We start from the raw sequence: 19,926 nt of genomic DNA, 5'->3' as shown, positions 1-19,926 counted from the left end.
TGTCAAATCACCCAAATTTATATTCAATTGCCATAATTTAATTAATAACAAGAATAACTATGATTAGCACAATCCCTGCTTCTACCGCTATTCAATTGATTTTTTCGCATAATGTTTTCTTGCTAATTACTTATTCGTTTTCTAATAATAAATAAAATAAATAGCTCCGCACAATGAGTTAAGTTCAACACAATAGGCTATAATCTCTCCACAATGAGCTAACTTCGCACAATAGGCTAAATTCCAATAAAATAAATAGCTTCGCACAATGAGATAAGCTCCGCACAATAGGCTATAAGCTTCACACAATGAGCTAAGTTCCGCACAATATGCTAGGTTTCCCGCTTCCACACAATAGGGTAAGTTTTTCACACAAAATTTATTAGTTGTTTTTTCAGTAATGATGTATTCGCTTTCCAATAATAAAATAAAAGAAAAACAATATTAATAAAACAATTTTACAACTTATTATGCTGAACTTAGCTCATTGTGTGGAGCTCTACTAGTAAAATGTGTGGGGTAGTGGGCTATAAGTCTCACATTTATGAAGTATAGTGTTTTCTCAGTAATGACGTATTCATTTTCCAATAATAGAATAAAATAAATAGCTCCACACAATCCAACTTATGGTTTATATGAATAGGACATTTTGTGCAAAAGTGTGAACATTTTTGTTTAATAGTAATATTTGTGTGTTGATTGGGCGAAAGTGTGAACATTTTTATTTAATAGTAATATTTGTGCTTTTGTTGTGCGAAAATGTTGTCCATATAAAATAATTATCGAAAGCGGAAAGAATTAATGTGAGAGAACTAATAGCTATAATTAAATGCACAATAATCTATTAATAATCAAGTTAATAATAGTTAAATGTAATAGCTATTGCAATGCAGAGTTTAACTCATTAATTGTTAACTACTAGCAATTTTCCCAAAAGGTACAAAGAGAGGCCGATAGAATTATGAAGTTGGAATTTTTGAATTTCCGTAGAAGATTAAAAAGTACAAGTGGTTAGTGCACATCTCTCAAGGCATGGTTATAAGTGTGGAAGATGAAGGCTTGGAAAATTTGGCTTCACTTCAATGTTGAATGAAGGTCACAAGGCATTACACCAAATAATCAGCAATGTTAGTTTTAGGGTGAGGAAGGAGGGAGTAAGGATACTATCAGGAACTTACCATGAAGCCAACACTTTTAATTCGAAATTCTCTTCAGTTTCAAAAAGACAATGTATTTTTCAATATCAACAAAAAACCGACCATGAGATCTTGTATGGGTATACTTGTTTTTCATATTCTGATATGATAGAAGAATTCTGGGCTAATACTCAAATTATATACTTTGGATCAAGCGAAAAGGCAAATCACTAAGACCACATTTTTTATTCAATTAGATGTTGTGAGTGCCTTTGTGAGAACAATCAACAAATTCTAGCAGAAGCGATGGGGAGAATGGAGACATTTTGAAGGGATTGGAAGCACAATTATGAAAAAGAACTAAAAGCAACAAGAAAACAAATGCTTAGGATGAATACCCAGCTGGACAAGCATAGAAAGAAAATAATCCTTGTGGAAGTAGGGGAAGACTGCATTAGGTAGAAACTGCAAGATCAAGAAGACTTAATACAAGAATTCGTGGAGGGAGTTCGACATTTGGAGCTCGAGCAACATCCTGGGTTTGCAATTCTAAGGTCCCTTGTGCCTCACCAGCAAAATCTTTGGTTCCTTTGGACAAGAGGAAGCAGTAGCAAAGAACGAAGACTCTGTGGAACAACATTCTGAGCATTTCAGGAGAACAGACCCATCCACGGTGTCATCAGTTGTAGGAAGAATAAGGACTACTCACTTTGGGCATGATAACAAAAATGGTTAATATTATGATGTATTTCAAGTTTGTGATTTTTCTAGGCCAGTTTGTAAGGCTTATACTGGCCAGACAGTTAATTGTGAGTGCCTTTGTGACAATAGTCAACAAATTCTAGCACAAGTGATGGGGAGAATGGAGGCATAGATTCGCATATGGCCCCGCCCCACTGGAGAAATCAAACCCAAAATGGAGAAATCACTCTAAATAATAAGAAAGGAACTTCAGTTCATCTCCACTCATTATCTCCACTCATTATGTTACAAGTTTACACTACATCATTTCAGTAATTTTAGGAAATCCTGAAACAAAACATTAGTATAGTGCCATTTTCAGACCAATACTACACTAAAATTAGATTCAGAACATCTAAAGTACAATATAGAGATTAAAAATTCATACACGATCTGCTTCTAGATAAAGTCAGCAGCTTTCTAATAAATGTAAAAACTCAAAGTCACAGTACTTGCATAGAATTATTTAAGGAAACCATTAAACATAAAAGAGGTTTAGTTTATGGACTCCACGTGACACTAAAGCATAGCAACATTTACAACAAAATGCAGTTTGTCATAATGTAAGAAACTACAACAACCAAATGAAAATATATTTTTTCTCACTTTATTTTGTAACAAAGAGAATATATGGGAGAAGATGAATATGTGATTGCAGCTGTTGCACATTTTGAACATGATGCAAGATATGCTTTTGTGGTTGTGGATATTGTTGATGCTGGAAATGCTGCCTTTTTAGTCTGTTGCACATTGAAGTTGTTGAAACCAAACAAGTTGTAGTCATTGAAAATGCAAAGGCTATTTTGAATGATCAACTCTAGATATTTCTTGCAATGGTGTTGTCACCATTGCTTTGTATCTAAGCTGCATGAAATGAGAAAACATGTACTAGTTTTGGAAATGGAACCACCTAGAAATGCGACTGCCCTCCCTCCCCCTTCCATGGTTTAAGTTTTTTTTAACTTCATATCTGTCCCATGCCCCTCATGGTCAGTTGGGGGTTTCCAAGAATTTGTCAAGGCATTTCCAAATTTCCACGAGTTTCTGGTAGTGGTACATTGGCAGTTTGGTACATTGATTGGATTGTTGTCACAAAATATTCAAATCTCTATTGTATCTGTATCCATATTCCAAGGATCCATGCCTATTGAAAGTTTAAACCCTGACTTGTCTGTTTCATTATCTTTTCTACCCACCTAAATTTTTTATTTATGTTTACCTTGTCATCCTTAATAACAAAAACTTCAAAGCAGATTTGCTAGCGTCCTTCTTCCATCAGAACACACATGGTTTCTTGGTATGGTTAACATGTAATCAACCACAAAATGGATAGACTCAATATTCATTCCTCTTGCAGGTGAAGTGATATCCAAAATTTAGTTTTCAGCTTATACCCAAGATAATTTACCGCAGTCCTAACTTTCCCAAAGCTTTTTTCGCTAACCAAATTATGATTGTTTCTGTCAGCTTTGAAAGCAATTGCTTTACCATCTTGTCTCATCTGCCTACCACAATCATCTGACAAGATATATGGTCTTATCTCAAATTCAGAATATTTTTAAATCCGCATTTGGTAACGTATATTCCACATAAAGATGTTAACTAAACCAGATCTCAATCATTTCTAAACAAAACTACAATCTAATTTTCAGAGCAGTGCAAGACTCTATCTTTCAGTTAAATGATTTTGAATTTTCATGACAGTTTATTCCTGAACTATTTTCCAGTAATCAGATAAACAAAGATGCTTTTCCAACGAAACAGTGACAATGGCTTTTAACTTTTGTAATTCCCATTCATGAATGACCAAATCATCTTCCTCCATGAGTGTTTCTCAGCCGTGTAAAAATTACAAGACTAAAATCTATTAAGTTCATATCACTTTATACGCAAAAATGTAATAAATGATGAAGGCATCCAAACCCAGCTTCCACCCCACAGACTACAAATCTAGGCTTTACATGAGCCAAAAGAACTTATTTTAGTTAAAACTTTCAGCGATGTCTGCATTGAGATCCTTCAACAAGAGCAAATCCAGAAGAAAATGACAAATTCCTCGTAACGACTAAAAAAATTGATAGAAGGATAAGATTTCCTGTTAATTATTCCCCAAATTTTGATTGCAGACATAATTCACAATATTTATTATATCTAACCTGAATTGTGATCTTGACCAAGGCACTAAAGTGCAAAGATGCCTAAAGGACCCCTCCGTCTTCCACTTCTGGCAAAAACCATTAAATGACCCCCTAGAAATTAAACTACTAATCCTTGTGAACCAAACTATTGTGTACCTATAGTGCCAAATCATCTGGAAAACCCATCAAGCGTGCTACTTGTAATCCAGAGATGGAGCAAGTGCACAACATAATGCATCTTGTTAATTATTATTTATACATTGGCCTGTTTGTCCATGCCCCTGCCACATGCCTGTTCTTGCAAACATATGCCCGAACCCTGGGCTCACTATCATCATGATATTCCAAAGACCTTCTCAAATAGAACGCAACAAGCATGTCCCAAGTCCCCGTGGATGAAAAACATGCACAATTCACCAACGATTTCTTAGCTTTCATGTCCTTGATGTTTCTCAAGACATAAGAATTCTTGAAATTCTTAAATATACCCCTAAATAATCTATAGCTTTTCTTCTCTTTGGAGTGTAAACAACCAGGCAAATCACATATATAAATATTATCACCACGAAAGCTACTTGCAAGAAGCTTATTACCTTGTTCTTTGGTGAGATTCCAGATATCGCTGGCTAGATGGGGATCACCTAGGTTCCCTTTCTTCCATTTTTTTGCATCATAGTATTGATGATCACCAGCCTGGTCATATGAGGGGTTCTATTTTCTTTTGACCTCAATTAGGTCTCTTGAATTATAGGTGACCCCCGGTGATTTATGTGCAGCTCCACTGGGCTATCAATGGACTTAGAAAACTCATTCGTCTTTCCTTCAACTCCTGCTATTTTTCCAATTGGAAAAGCGTCATCTGTAATTTCTGCATTTAAGCATTCTCTCACCGCCCTTAGATGGACTTGGTAGCTCTCATCCATCTCTGTAGCTCCATTAGGCTTATTTGGAATTTGTCCATTTGAGCATTGAGTAATACCATTGCCCATATCTCCAATCACATTATCTGAAACCTGATTCAGCTTATTAGCAAAATTCATGTTTTCTCCATTTGAGTTCTCTGCAGCGTTGTCTATGATTTTTCCACTAGGCCATTCTATAACTGCGCACTGATTGCTTTTACAGCTATCACCCATATCCTCAGTTGGATTCTCGACAACTCTGTTGGGCTTATCTTGGATTTGTCCATTTGGATCTTGTGCAACTCCATTACCCATCTCTCCAATTCGATTCTCTGCAACTCGATTTAGACTTTTTGCAATATTTCTATTTTCTCCATTTGAGTTAACTGTACCTCCACTTAAGTCAGCGTTAACTACAACTTCTCCATTTGGGTGCCCTCTACTTGCGCACGAATTGCCTTTACAACTCTCACCCATCAGCCAAATTGGGTTCTCTGCAGCTCTATTGGGCTTGCTTGGAATTTGTCCATTTTGGTTCTGTGTAATTCCATTACCCATCTCCCCAACTGGATTTTCTACAACCTGATTCAGCTTATTTGCACTATTCTCGTTTACTCCATTTGGGTTCTCTGTACCTCCAATTGGCTCAGTGTTATCTCCAATTTCTCTATTTGGTTCAACATTATCTACAATTTCTCCAATTGGGATCTCCGTAACAGCACATGGATTGGCCCCAAACCCCTCCCCCTTCTCTCCAATTGAGTTTCCCGTAACTGCACATGGATTGCACAACAGAAACCGGGTCGTGCACAACAGAAACCGGAAGCATGGTTATGGCAGCATGTCCTAGAAGAGCAGAAATCAGAACAATTTTGGAGAGGGAGAAATCGTCCGAGATATGTAGCCAAATGTTAGAGAAAACCATAGGCCAAATGTCAATCAGAGAATCAAAGTGTAGACTACTAAACTGATTCAAAAGAAGGTCTATGGGCCTAATTAGTTAAAAAAGTTAATATTTATAACGTTATAATAGTTGTTCATGTAAAATAATTATCAAAAGAAAGCATTAATGACGGAGAATTGATTGCTATAATCAAATGCACAATAGTCTATTAATAGTCAAGTTAATATAAGTTAAATGTAATAGCTATTACAAAGCAGAGTTTAACTCATTAATTATTAATTATTAATGAAAATAGTTAATCACTATATTATTATAGGTTAGTAGCCTTCCTTGTAATAGCTATAGTATTATAAAAATGTAATAGTTTTAGGAAACTATTGTTGTTTTTTAATTATTACAATTATTAATAGTTATAGTTCATTTTGCTATTACTATTATGTTGATATCATTTATAGTTTCATAATTAACTCCGGATAGCTAATTAATTAATAACTATTAGTTATTCTTCGTGCTTTCATTGCTAATTTTATCGTTAATGTTTTGTGTAGAGATTTTTTATTTCGTTTTCGTTGTGTGTAGGCACTCCTAAAACAATTGAAATAGAAATAACTAATTTAAAAAGTTGAATGGCTAAAGAGTGTGCGGAGCATTGCTTGTGCAAAACTTTTCACACACAAATCTTGACACAAGCAAAGCTCAAAAGTAGAAATCATTAATACAAGAGAATTAATAGCTATAATTAAATGCACAATAGTCTATTGATAGTCAAGTTAATAATAGTTAAACGTAATAGCTATTTCAGTTTGGAGTTTAACTCATTAATTATTAATTATTAATGATAATATGAATATTTTTTTAATAGTAATATTTGTGTTTTCGTTGTGTGGAAAAGTTGTCCATGTAAAATAAATATCAAAAGTAGAAAACATTAACGTTAGAGAATTAATAGCTACAATTAAATGCACAATAGTCTATTAATACTCAAGTTAATCATAGTTAAATGTAATAGCTATTGCAATGCATAATTTAACTAATTAATTATTAACTATTAATGAAAATGTGAGCATTTTTGTTTAATAATAATATTTGTGTTTTTGTTGTGCGAAAAAGTTGTCCATGTAAAAATCTTATCAAAAGCAGAAAATATTAATGAGAGAGAATTAATAAATATAATTAAATGCACAATAGTCTATTCATAGTCAAGTTTATAATATTAAATGTAATAGCTATTGTAATGAAGAGTTTAACTTATTAATTATTAACTATTAATAAAACAAATTAATAGCTACAATATTATAAAAGTTGTCCATGTAAAATAATTATAAAAAGAAAGCTTTAATGACGGAAGAATTAATAACTATAATTAAATGCACAATAGTCTATTAATAATCAAGCTAATAATAGTTAAAAGAAATAGTTATTGTAGTGCAGAGTTTAACTCATTAATTATTAACTATTAATGAAAATAGTTATATGTTAGTAGGTTTTCTTGTAATAGCTATAGTATTATAAAAATATAATACTTTAAGGAAACTATCGATGTTCTTTAATTATTACAGTTATTAATAGTTATAGTTCATTTTGCTATTACTATTGTGCTGCTATCATTTATAGCTTCATAATTAACTTAGGACAACTAATTAATTAATATTTATTAGCTATTTTTTATGCTTTCATTTATATTTTTATCGTTGATGTTTTGTATGTAAATTTTTGCTTTCATTTTCATTGTGCGAAGGCATTGCTAAAACGGTTGAAATCAAAATAACCAATTTAAAAAGTCAAACACAACAAGCATAAGGATCTCTCTACATAGTGAAATCTTTCCACACAAAGCTCTTTACACAGTGAAAACTTTCCACACAAATCTCTTCTTCACACAAGCTTCAACAATAGTTTAATTGAGATGAAATGTTCTATGAAATTTTTGAGGAGGGGTATGCTTTTGGAAATTGTGATAGTCTTAGAGATATCGTTTGTAGTAGTAGTGTGAAGAAGTTGATTGTGCGGAGAAATATGCTTTTTCCCCATTGCCGCACAATCATTCACTCATGTTGTGCACTTAAGCCTTTAATAATTTGAATATATAATTTAAAGTTGGATTGAGTTACAATTACATTTTTTAATAATTTGAACATATAGTTCTATTTATGGTTTCAAGATTAAAAAATAATTACGTTTTAATAATTTAAATATATAGTTTTATTCATGTGTTCGAAGTTAAAAAATATCATAAAAGAATAAATTTTCACATCAACCATAAGCATAATAAAGGATAAGATAATGTTTGTAGTAGTAGTGTAGAGAAGTTCATTGTTTGGAGAAATGTGTTTTCTCTATATTCCTGCACAACCATTCACTTCTTGTGCAATTAAGTTTTTAATAATTAAAATATATAGTTTTATTTATGTTTTTGAAACTAAAAAAACATTATAAAGGATATCTAATTTGAATATATAGTTTAAAGATGGATTGAGTTAAAATTATGTTTTTAATCATTTGAATATATAATTTTATTTATGTTTTTGAAATTAAAAAACAATTACATTTTTAATAATTCGTGTATATAGTTTTATTCATGTTTTTGAAATTAAAAAACATCATAAAGTTTCTCGCTTCTGCACAATGGGCTAAGTTTTGTTTCTCATACAAAAGTTATTAGTTTTTTTCTTGGTAATGATGTATTTGTTTTCCAATAATAAAAATAATATTATAGCTTATTGTGCAGAACTTAGTTCATTGTGCGAAGCTATGCTATTGAAATATGTGGGCTTGTGGGCTATAAGTTTCACATTTATCGAGTATAGTGTTTTGTCAGTAATGACATATATGGCTTATATGAATGAGACATTTTGCGTGGAAGTGTGAACATTTTTGTTTAATAGTAATATTTTTGTTTTCATTGTGCGAAAGTGTGAACATTTTTGTTTAAGAGTAATATTTGTGCTTTCGTTGTGCGGAAAATCTATCAATGTAAAATAATTATCAAATGCAGAAAGCATTAATGCAAATTAATAATTGTAATTAAATGCACAATAGTATATTAATAGTCAAGTTAATAATAGTTAAATGTAATAGTTATTACAGTGTGGAGTTTAACTCATTGATTATTAACTTTTAATAAAGAAAAGTTAATAGATATAGTACTAGCATAACCACATTTATTAAATAAATGTGTTTGATATACGTCGATAGGCATATATCAATGACATGCACAACCACATCAGTAAATGAGGTTGAAATACTCTGATATGTATTAATCCTATAGATTTAATATTTATATTAATATCGATATTCATAAATATATAAAAATAAAAATAATATTTATTTTATTATTAAAAATACAATATTAATTATAATATTATAAAATATTTGATAATAATAGTAGTAGTAGTAATAATAAAAAAAATAATTAATTAATTAATAATAATAACAATAATATTATTATAATAATAAAGTAAAAGATTAATAAAATCAAGGGATGTGTATTATAAACTCTATAGATTAATAACTAATGGATTAATATTATAAGCCCTAGGGATTTAAAACCCAAGGGATTAATATTATAATCCCTAGAGATTATAAACCCATGGTACTAATATTATAAACCCAAGGGATCAATAAACCCTAATTTTGTAATGTTGAGAGGCAACAATGGATTGAATTTTTCACGATAAGTATGAAATTAATTGTCATCTTGCAACATTATTTGTCATAATGTGATGTTAAAAAATTGCAATGCAATGTAATGTAACTTTTCAACAATGATTGTCATATTACTTATCAAAATGTGATAATGTTTGTCATAATGTGAAGTTGGATAGATTTCTTCACTATTGAAATGCTACAACATTAAACCCTAATGTTATTTTAAACATAAGGGATTAGTAAGCCCAAGGGACTAATATTATAAACCTTAGGTAGTAAAACCCATAGTGATTAATATCATAAACCTTAGGGATTATAAACCCTAGGAATTAATATTATAAAGCTAAATAATTAATAAACCCAAGGGATATATAAAACATAATTTTGTGATGTTGACAAGCAACATTAAATAACTTGCAATGTAATGTAACATTGCAAGAATGAGTATCAACTTAATTGTCATCTTGCGACAATGTTTGTCACAATCGAATGTTGGTTTGATTTTTCTAGCATGCAAACATCACAATGTGAAGCCCCACTGTAGTGTCACAATGTGACATTGAAAAAATTCCAATGTAATGTTAGGTTCCAACAATGATTGTTGTATATCTTGTCACATTATGATAATGTTTTTCGTATTGTGACATTGAAAAATTGCAATGTAACGTAGCTTTCCAACAATGATTATCATATTGCTTATCAAATTGCGACAATGTTTGTCATAATGCGACGTTGGATAGATTTCTTCACCATTCAAATGTCACAACATTAAACCCTAATGTTATTTTAAACACAAGGGATTAGTAAACCCAAGGGAATAATATTATAAACCCTAGGGATTAATATTATAAACCCTAGGGATTATAAACCCAAGGGATTTATAAACCCTAATTTTGTAATGTTGAGAGGTGACATTAAATTAATTGCGATGTAATGTAACATTGCAAGAATGAGTTTCAAATTAATTGCCATTTGTGACAATGTTTCTCGCAATTCAACGTTGGATTTATTTTTCTATCATGCAAACATCATAATGTGAAGCCCTATTGTAATGTCGCAGTGTGACATTGAAAAAATTACAATGTAATATATGGTTCCAACAATGATTGTCATATTGCTTGTCACATTGTGACAATTTTGGTCACAATGCGCCCTTGGATAAATTTCTGCACCATTCAACCGTCACAACATTAAACCCTAATGTTATTATAAATCCTAGGGATTAAAAACCAAAACGATTAATATTATAAACCCTAGGAATTATTAACCCAAGGGATTAATATTATAAACTCAAGGAATTAATAAACCCTAATTTTGTAATGTTGAGACTCGACATTAAAGAAATTGCAATGTAATCTAACATTACGACAATGAGTATCAAATTAATTGTCATCTTGCAACGATGCCTGTCACAATGTGAAGTTCGATTGATTTTTGTACCATGCAAACGTCACAATACAAAGCCCTATTATATTGTAACAATGTGATGTTGAAATATTTTCAATGTAATGTAAGGTTCCAACAATGATTTTCATATTGATTGTCACATTGCGACATTGTCACATGGTCAACCATGGTTAACCATGATTGGCCATGGTTGACCATGATTAACCATGATTGGCCATGGTTGACCATGATTCATTTATATATTGAGAAAATCCTATGATAAACCTTAAGATAAATATTATAAACCAAGCTATATAAACCATATGATAGATATTATGAATATTATAAATAGTAAAATAAACATGGTTGGCCATGGTTGATTTTCATATTCATATAGTCATTGTCACCATGCGACGTTGTTCCATGGTTGAGAATGGTTGATCGTGATTAATTCTCATATTGAGACAATCTTTGTTAGAATATGACACTGGACCATGGTTGACTTTCATATTGAGACAATATTTCTGACAATGTGGCATTGGACCATGATTAACCATGATTAAACCCTATAAATAATCTTATACCCTAGGAATATGATATTATACCCTATAAATATAATTAAATTTTAATTTAATTGGATAATTTAAAATTAAAATAATTTTTTTAATAATATAACAAATTCTCATAATAAATTTAATAAACATTTAAATTATTTAAAACTAAAATTATTATTTATTTATTCATTTTAAAATAATAAAATAATTTGGCGGAAGAAGAAATGGCTGAGGATATCTTAATTGTCCAGGAAGATTCAGAGGATGATATAGAGATGTTTGACTCGGACCAGGACAGAGGGGAGCAGGCACAAGAGAAGACTAGGAGGGTAGTAAAGCCCGGGACGAATGACAAGCAGGAGACCAGGGAAGATGATGAATGGAGAGGTCAAGGGCGAGAAGGAGGTCGTGATTTCGGTAGTGCCTCGGGCACGAAGAGTCGGGGAGGCAGAGGAAACTACAGGAATAGAGGAGGCACAGGAGGGAGACGGAGACAACGTGGAAGGGGAAGGGGAAGAGCAGGAGGTTACCGGGAAGAACACGCAACTACATCTGCTAGAAAATCCAGAAGATCCATAGGAAAAAAGATTCAGTTCGCAGAGAGAGCTTATTGTGAGAACACCAACAAGGACATTAGAAGGATAATACAGCAACTGGAAGAGGAAGCAACCCAGGGAAAATCAGACTTTGAAATGGAAGACTGGGAATATCTCCTCCCGGATCCAGGAAACACGAGAGGCCATATGACTCTGTATAAGCAGGCTCTACACGTATACTGGGTAATGAAAAGACTGCTAGCTAAGGCAATGGAGCAAGTAGCTATGGAAATGGCAGAGCTTTCTCAAGGAATTCCAAATCTAAGGAAAGAACTGAAGAACATCCAGATTACTCTGTTAATGCAGGACAGAAAAATGGATAAAATACAGCAGCAGATAAAGGACTACCACCCAGACATCAAGAAAGAAGTGGAGCAGCAGACAGACATGGCGGCGCAATAATGGAAGATATGTATATATGCTGGTTTCAAGAAAGTGTTAGTTAGTAGAGTGGCATCTTTAGTTCCTTTTTGAAGTTTAGAATGCAGACTCGAAACAATAGAAATCTTTATGACTGTTTAGTATATTTAGCATGGACAAGAAGAATTAGAACTTTCTATTTTTGGATGGCTGTTAAAAATTTAAGGTGGCCAATAAACCCGGTTTCCCCTTGGGGCGAGTTGAGGCCACCACAAGCATGTAGTGGTTTTGATTTGCAGTAATAGAAAAAGAAAGGTTCCTCCGTAGTTTACAAAAAAAAATAAAAATAATAAAATAATAAAATTAAAATTATTATCAATATTCAAATTAAAATAATAATAATATTATTATTAAAATTAAAATAAAATAAAATTACTACTATGATGATGATGGTGGTGGTGGTTAACGTCGGCTGAGACCAAACATTGGTCTATTGGACCTAAAGAAACAAATTATTTATTTTGATTTAAGATTTTATTCCTATGCTCAAAAAGCTTGGAGAGAAGCCTCCCGAGCTCACTATAATTTTGATATTGTAAAAGGCTAGGAAGGTCAGTATTGTAACAAATATTGTAAAGCTGACATCTAATGTGGTTGTTAATATCAATATAACAAATTCTCATAATAAATTTAATAAATTCAATAAACATTTAAATTTATTTAAAAGGAAAAATATGGTTTATTTATTCGTTTTAAAATATCACATTAAAATATTAAAATTAAAATTATTATTGATATTCAAATTAAAATATTAATAATATTATTAAAATTAAATTAAAAATACCGACTCATCTTCAAACCCGAACGACCGACCACTTCAAAAGCCTTCCTTGACATCTCCAAGGTCTAACTAAGGTATCGTGGACTTGTGCTGACCTGTTTAGAGGCCCGACTAGGTCTTGGTACAGAACGTAGTTGGAGGTCAGCGAAGTCAACTCTTTGTCACACTTTGCGCATCCTAATTTAAAAAGAAATCTTAATAAAAAAACACAAAAAACTATAGTTTAACGAAGAATCAATAATTCCTTCCTTCTCTAATAAATAGATGCAATAATGGGTAGTTTTAGACCTTTGGATAATGAAATCAATGGTTATTAACCTCCATAGTCAAGTGAATCAATTATAGCGATCACCTTACTCATCTCGTACAAAGTACAGTGTTTGGGATTGAAAAAAAAATATTCATGGTACATACTTCAATAAAGTGATTTATTTGGTTTGTTATAAAAAAATTGTTTATTTTACTTAAAAATTAATTAACATTTTTATAATTTAAAGTTATTAAATTTTAAAAGATGGAAAATTTGTAATATATTAGATTCATTATTCTTAAAATAAAATACACACATTACCCTATTTTATCCAAAATCCTAACTAAAAATCCAAAAAAATTGCCTTTTAACGTGAAACCATAATGCCAAGAATCTAAAAGTTTGCCTCGTCAAAGTAGGTCATTGATGGTCCATAAACTTCCAGAAGTAAAATAGGTCAGTGGTTTTGAACGATGAAGTCAATTGTATGCAACTATTCTCATTAATTTGTACTAAGTTGGGTGACGTAATGAATCAAAATGCATTGTGTTTATGAATACTTTTTAACGATGAAGTCAATAGACAACAACTCTTCACGTGGTGTACATGCAAGCGTTTACCTCATTGCCCTGTAGTAACCTAACCTAACTGGTAAGGTATGTAAAGTCGTAGTTTAACAAATAGTTTTTTTTCAGAGAGAAAATCCATATATGGCCGCAGCCCTCATGATTACAATATGGCCGAAGCCAGTCAGAATACGGCCGAAGCCGGCAGATACGGCCGAAGCCAAGCAGAATACGGAATACGGCCGAAGCCAAGCAGAATACGGTCGAGCCGTCACAATTGCCGAAAGGAGGACCTCCGCAGGTTCGAACTCGGCTGGGGAGAGCGAAAGCCATCCGCCCCAGCTGTCTAATCATGCACGCTGGGTGCGTAGTTTAACAAATAGTTACTAAGTTAGAATTCGAATTTGCTATTGGATTAGATAAAAATTAGGAAAAAACTGTGTATAAACATGCAATGTGTTTATGAAAACACAAAATGTACGAAATTTTTTAATGATGAAGTCAATAGATGGCAACAATTCACGCGGTGCACATGCAAGCGTTCACCTCTTAACCCCTACTAAGCTATCTGGTATCAAATATATGACATATTTTTATATATTTATGATATTTTCATGAATTAAATTATTTTGTTTGTTTTAAATGATATTAAGGTAGTTTCTTACCAGCTTGTATCAAAAACCATTTTTTCAACATACAGAAGTTTAATGAAGATAATGACTCATCCTTCAAAATAATTTAACTATAAAATGCGAATACAACTTCCCTTTCATTGGATTAGTGTAAAACATTCTAGATATAATATATATATAATCTACAAATTAAATGTTCTTCCCCTTATTTAACAAACCCTCACGTTGCATTAAATACACTTCTTTTTTTAATTTCCCATTTAAGAATGTAAATTTTGCATCTAGTTGGTGTATCATCCAATGATGTTTGGTAGCTAAAGCAATTAACATTTAATTGTGTTTAATTTAATTACAGGAGCGAAAGTTTCCTCATAGTCTATACCTTCTTTTTGTGAGTACCACTTTGCAACCAGCCTAGCTTTATATTTGTCTATGCTCACATCTGCTTTAAATTTAGGCTTTTATAACCATTTGCAACCTATGGGTTTTTGCCTTCAGGTAGTTCAACTAGATCCCAGGTTTTGTTTTTAAGTATTGACTCATATTCTTCTTCCATCGTTGCCCTCCATTCACTAGATTGGCTTCCTTCTTTATAATTAGAGGGTTCAACAACATTTAACATACTAGTTATAAGAGCATGATCCTTATATCTTGCTCGCAACTGAATTTGCCTACATGATCTCCTGAGTGATGGAATAGCTTCAAATATGTTCCCATCATTTCTTGGTGGACTTGGCCTGCTAACTGCATATGGACCATGCACATCTTCCTTTTTCTGTTGTTGTTGTTCCTGCTCATGGTTGTCCTTTGTTTCATCACTTCCATCTACTACCAGCAAAGGCATGTGCCATTCTTCATTGCGTCTATCATGGTTTCCATCGTCAACCTGCTCATGGAATACTACATCTCTACTTGAAAACAGTTTATGAGTAGAAGGATTAAACAATTTATAAGCTTTAAACTTTGTGCAGTACCTAACAAAAATGCATTTAATGGCCTTTGAATCCAGTTTCTTCCTATCCTCTTTTGGAACATGAGAAAAAGCTTTGGAGCCAAAAACTCTTAAATGATTAACTGCAGGCTTCAAACCTAATAAAGCTTCAAACGGAATTTTAAAATCAAGGCTTTTTGTTGGACTCCTATTCTTCAAATATACTATAGTATTTATTGCTTCTGCCCAAAAACCATTAAACAGGTTCTTACCTTTTAACATGCTTCGAGCACACTCCACAAGGGTTCTGTTCTTCCTCTTTGCAACCCCGTTTTGAGGATTGATGAGCCTCAGTGTTGCAACAAGAATGCTGCAACTCCTAAGGCTACTAACTTTACTTATCAACTCGGGGTTCGTACAAACTTAAGAGGTATTAGCACTATATGTGCGGCATACAATGTGTTCTTCCTTTGCTGTCATGATGTAATGGAGTGCATGTACTAAAGTCAAATCCTAAACTAATTGTAGAAAATGAAATGTTCAAAATGGAACTTGAACCTATTGCAAGAAAAAAAATACAAGGAAAGAGACAGAAATTCAATGTTAATTCACACCATTTCCTAATTAACTGCCAAGAAACTATGCTTTGCAATAATGCTAAATTATCATGAACCAAATGCTACTATCTAAGCATGGAAGTAAGAAGCATCAAACATCACTAATGTGCAAGTAAAGGGACTGAAATAAATCTATTTTTGTCTTTTTGTCATTTCATGGGAAATCAAATATGCAAACTAATGTCTTTTGGTGATGCGGCAGGTGAATTAAGGATGATGGAGGATGGATAGAAGGGTTAGGAGATGGTTGGATGGTGTCGGAGACTCTTGGGAGGCGTTTTGTGCCTTTTTAGAGGTTTTATCTCAATTAGGCCTCAAAACAGGCCATTTCAAGAAAACCTACAAGATGTACTAAAAACCTACAAGCTCCCTTGAAAACCTACAGGATACAACCCAGAGCAAAATGGAAGGTGTTGGAGGTGATGGAAGTCTTAGGAAAGGTGGTAGATGTGTGGAATGGAGTAAGAAAATGCATAGGATCACTCATAACTCAAAACCAAAGTTGGGAGATGGATGGATTTGCTCAAAAAGCTTGGAGAAGTTTCGTATAGGATGTACAAATTCACTATAATTTATCGAATGACCAGGCAAATCAAATCCAAATTGGACGGGACAATTTTTTTTATTAACTAGGAAGTCTTAAGTCCCAATTACAAGTGGAATCACTCAAAAATACCTATGTTAACCCATGCTATAAAAATAAAAAACATTACTAGTCGAAAATCTAGAAATTCGAGAATTAGTGAGACAGTAAATATAAAAATTCCTAACCAAATCAAGTGAAAATTCAATGGGTAATTTTTGTTATGAACTAGAATGTTTTTGTGATCTAATTCAAGTGGAATCAAGTCGATTGAAGCCTGTTAGCATGATCTAAAAATAGCAGAAATTCACTGTTATTTGCTAAAAAGGAGGTCTAACAATCTAGATTTTGGAATAAGAAGACTAATCCAAGCAGCTCAATGATTACTATGAACTTCCAAAGCTTTTCCATTGATGAAATAATGCTTGTGATCCTGCAAAAGAACTTACATCAACCATTTAACTCAATCCTACAACAAGAAATCCTTAATACTAAATGCATAAATAGAAAGAAATAAAAACTAGAGACGCATGTGAATAAGCAATGAAAAGAAGGAAATAAAATGATACAAAAAGGCTCTAAGGTTCCTGGGATGGCTAAGCCCAAGGAAACTCAGAGACCTATGGAGGAGAACAAGATTTAGAAGCTGAACATGATACCAATCTTCATTATTTTCATCAATAGAATTACATCCCTGCAAGAAAATACAATGGAGCTACAAGAATACAAGTTCTCTCCATAATAACACTAATGAAAATCTCCCCCTAGAGGAAAATTCGACTTGGTACTTATACAAAATGATTAGGAATCATTCCCCATGAATGGAGGAAGCTTTCCCCACCAAAATCCCTTGATTAGTGGATATAGTCCCCAATACTAGGAATTTGCATTAAATGGCAGGGAACACATTCCTAGATTTTCTCAATCATTCCCTAGAGAAAAATTCGACTTGGTACTTTTACAAAATGATTAAGAATCATTCCCCATGAATGGAGGAAGATTTCCCCACCAAAATCCCTTGATTAGTGGATTTTCTCCCTTGATTAGTGGAATACATTCCTAGATTTTCTCAATCATTGGAGTTCCACAATTTGTGCCATAATTCCATAATAGATTGTTGAATTATTATTTATTATTGATCCTCCAGTAGTAGGGAACAAGTCCCTAAATTATCTCCTCCTCCAACTCTTCATAATCTGCCCAATATTCTCATAATATTCCACAAAAAAATAAACAATATTAGACACAAATATTCAATTATTCGTAAACCTTCCTAATGAATATATTAAAGTTAAAAATAAATTATCTAATGTAAAAAGAGAGGCTTAATGTGCTGAAGGATGGGAATAGGCCTTAATTTATGTTTTAAATTAGAGGCGTGGGACTTAATTTAGGTCTAATTTAGAGGCCCATCAAGGAATGTGGGGTAACGTGAATTGTTGAACTATCTCATGGTTCTTGCAATATTTGATGAAACCACCCTTCTTGCATTCCCCCCTTGATCCGAGCAGAGAATTTTGATGAATTTTTCTCTCTGTTTTTCAATCATGCTTCTGAACTCCTTAAAATAATCAAAAGTATGACTCTTCTTTCCGAGAAAATATACCCAAGTAAATCTTGTGCATTCATCAAAAAATAATAAGAAATAATACGCTGATGGGCTCCAGTATTGTAGCAATAATGCTACAACTCCTGGAGCTTCCTATCTCTAATTTTATCAACCCGGTAGTTCGTACAAACTTGGAAGCGACGGTGCTGTATGCACAAGTACTAGCTCTTGTCGCAGCTGTCACTTGGTCAGCTGGCACAAGTCCGCTAGGGCTCAAGCCAACTTCTATATGCTCACAGAAGAAGCTTTATGAATGATGGACGAAAGCTAACTCAAAGGAGACTAGTCTAATTGCAGAAGGAAACTGAAAGCCAATAAAGCATGAAAACCCTAGTAAACCCTAATTTGACTAGGCTAGACCCTAACTATGCAAAACTGTGAATGAAACCACTACCAATAATGCCATTACTTGCAGTGAACTGAAATACATGCATCTAAGCTACTTGTATCTGAAAAGACATGTTTTTGTATTTTTTCATTAAGTGGTTGGATTTGTTGTGATGATGCTTTTGATTAGGGTTTGGTTGTGCAGGAGCGGTTGGAATGGAAGGAAAGCATGGGCAAGGTCAGGATGGCTAGGGGAGGTCCCAGAGGGTCTCTAGCATCAGTCCACAGAAGTCTACCACGTTCGGATGCTTAGCAACCGAGTTTGCAGGCTTCTACAGGAAGTCTTCAGGGGATCCTACAGGAAACTCAGGGATTTCTACAGGAAGTCTGTGCAATTCTACAGGATGTTTGACCGTGGAAGTTTTGGGAGATGGTGAAGTGTTGGAGTGGTGTGGGAGGATAGGTGAGATGGAGATGGAGCTGGTGATGGCTCAGGAGCAGAGAAATCAGATGGAGGAAGAGTGCATGCAGTGGGTTGATGGCTTGGAAGGATGGGATCAACGAAAGGTTAAGTAAATGAAGCTACGTGGCAATAGATGAGTTGGAGGATAAATGAGCTGGACAGAGGCCGAGTAGGTGGATTGAGGAGAGATCAAGAAGAAGAAGAAGGAAGTGGAATGATATGGAGCAGCGTAAATGAAACAAATGACTTATGTATTGCATCAACAACGAGAATTCATTAACCTATGATAACTGTGCCATTAAACCTATGAACAACAATGGAAAACCAAGAAATGAAACTCGTGCATGGAAGTGAAATGTAGAAGTATGGTTCAATATCAAGAGTGCATGGATGGATCTTTAACGAAAATGTCTATGTTGCAGCTTGCATGGAAGTGAGAAGAACTGCGTTTCTTTTTGGTGGTTGGTTATGGACTGCACCCCAATCCCTAAGCGAGATGGCAGTGAGCCTTAACAACCTTTTTCTGGAGCTCCAATGAATTATACCTATCCTCTTCTAACCTAAGCAACTGGAAACAAATTCACCATAAACTAATCCTATCTAAGCTCATGGAAAAGACTAAATTAACAGACTGTAAATTCGAATTGCATGTTAAAGTAAAAACTCAAAGTGCTGGAACGAAATGCAAACAACATTACGACACCGAGGAGATCTATTGCTCTCAGGTTGGGCCCTAACCTGA

Source organism: Pinus tabuliformis, chromosome 5_1 (assembly GCF_031772625.1).
Source record: "Pinus tabuliformis cultivar Carrire ecotype Pingquan chromosome 5_1, CPIR1, whole genome shotgun sequence".
Lineage (NCBI taxonomy): Eukaryota > Viridiplantae > Streptophyta > Pinopsida > Pinales > Pinaceae > Pinus > Pinus tabuliformis.
Note: the sequence above shows the minus strand (reverse complement) of the source record.